Genomic DNA, 2461 nt, shown 5'->3' with positions numbered 1-2461 from the left:
AGGTTTTAATCAAATTTGACCGTCTTAATACGTTTGGCCATCTTACAACGTTCAGGTTAAATTATTAGGGTTAGCGGTTTACGTTTAGGTTTACGTTATAGTGTTAGGTGTAGGTTTGATTATTAGGTTTTGGTCGTCTTAGTATGTTTAAGTTAGATTATTAGGGTTAGCAGCTTTTGGTTAAGTCTGGCCGCTAATATTTGATGATCCGACGTTAGATCGCTTAGGGTAAAGCGGCTTTTGGTTTGGTCATTTTAGTAGTTGGCAATGCATATTATATCGCTTAGGGAAAGCGGTGTTTGCTTTGCCGATCGCTCGGAGTTGGCTTGTAAAAACGCTTAGGGCTGATCATATAAAGACGCTCTAGTAGAAGATTTATATTTTCTACTCGTAGTAGCTAATTTCACTGGTCACTATCAAGGGACATAGATTGCGATCCATGTTCCACCCCCTTTGGCAATTGTACTTGCATGGCTTGATTTTGCTCAGTGAATGGAGTATCCCTATGCACTTATAAATGAATTTGGACTTGGTTTGCCCTATTGAAAATCTTCTGATAGTTTCCATAAATCCCGACTTTGTTTTGATTGATTCTATTTCTTGTGCATTTGTTTGATGTTTTTGGCAATCCGCAGTTGTCCTAGAGGTGAAGAGGATCATATACATCCAATTCGGTGAAGTATGGATGTTTTTGGCAATCCGTAGTTGTCGTAGAGGTGAAGAGGATCATACACGTCCAATCCGTTGAAGTATGGATGTCTGATGTGCCTGTAACAGGCAAAACCGCTACGGAGTGCTCTAGGTCACAAAAGCTCTCTCTCTCTCTCTCTCTCTCTCTCTCTCTCTCTCTCTCTCTGTGTGTGTGTGTGTGTGAACTGAATGAATGCAAATGAGGTTATTTACCCTTCTTGACTATATGTGTCCGGCTTACCCCGAATGCAATGTGCATGCTTACCTTGCTTGCTTATATATCTCATGACATACCACATGCGGCTCAGACGGCTTGTCATTTGGACATCTGGTCGTTAATTGCTCTTGATTTTGTAATTTTGATCCGTTGTAAATTGGCCCGAATTTTGTCATGTGTGAAATCATTCCATATTTGCAAGGCTCAAAGCTCTTGCTTTGTAGATTCGGCGTTTGCTTTTAGAACTCGAATCCAAATTTTTGAATTCTGTTTATTGATTTTTTATCATTTTTAGATTAAAAATGAGAAATTTTATTATTACTTAACCAAAAAAAATCGAAATTATTCCTCACTCATATGTACATACTCTCACTCTAAGCATCTCACCCGTCAAAATTTGTCAAAATGGCTCACTATTATGCCTTATAAGAGCAAAATTCTGCTAAAAAGACAGTAAAAAAACAAAAAGTGGCAAAACACACTTTATACAATATACACATGGTTTTTCCTCATCTCGTAACTTAATATCTTGCAATATGTTGTCGGAGCTAATGTTACTTCTCCCTTCCCATTATGAGTCGTCCACGGACGAAAGGCTTGTGCAGTGTGCATGGACACGAGCAATGTGTCTATGCAAGGCCATGAAATGTGATCCTATCATGCTTATGGAAGAGATGCATTGGATAACACTATGTTGTCCAAGAGTTAGGTATTGAACAAATTATTCAGTGTTTGCTACTGGCGAGGTTTCATCCAAAGTGCATTTTCCAAACAAAAGTCTTTGTAGACGAATTGTCAGTTCTTTGATTGTTGGTTGAGTGAGTACTATTGGCGGGTTGATGATTTGGTTGGGCTTGGCTTTGGGTACCCACTTGAAGGTTGGTTTTGGAAATTTTGAGCATGGTTAGCAATTGGATTTTTTAAGTCGCCATTGTCAAGATGGTTCTTTGACGATGGTTGACTTTGCCGGTTGCAATTTGGGAATCCATTTTTACTTTGGGGAGTTTTTTGAAACATTGGTTGCTTTTTGGATTTCATCCTCCGTTTAGGCTTGTTTTGAGGGGTTCTAACTTCGTGAAAGCTTTGCTTGGCCGATGCGAAAATCAGATTGGAAAGCATTGCTTTGAGTATCCATGTATGTTGCTACTTGGTTTCCATGATGGTCTTCTTTACCCAAACTTGCTTTACCCATGATGGGATTAATAGTGAAAATATGTTTTCAGTCAAATGTAGCACTACATTGAGCTTGTCATGACCTAGGAAATTAAGAAATATACATGTTAGTTATTTTTCCCATGTAGAGTGGGTTCTTAGTATCAAGCTCATGTAAGGATGTATGAAACTTCACATATACAAGGAGTATTGATTTTTTTTCAAAATCCTAAAAGGCTTTATGTCCCGTTACATTACCAAACTAGTGCTATTGGGTGTTACCCAAAATTGTCAAGAACAGCACTGATGCAGCAAGAGACATAGTGAAGTCTGTCTAGTGATGTTACATGTTTGCTAGCCAAGGCAAGCATGTGTAGCCATGCATTTAATCAACTCATTCCA

Source organism: Adiantum capillus-veneris, chromosome 17 (genome assembly GCF_014529385.1).
Source record: "Adiantum capillus-veneris isolate H3 chromosome 17, ASM1452938v2, whole genome shotgun sequence".
NCBI classification, from domain to species: Eukaryota; Viridiplantae; Streptophyta; class Polypodiopsida; order Polypodiales; family Pteridaceae; genus Adiantum; species Adiantum capillus-veneris.
The sequence above is the reverse complement of the archived record's forward strand: the minus strand, read 5'-3'. Positions refer to the sequence as shown.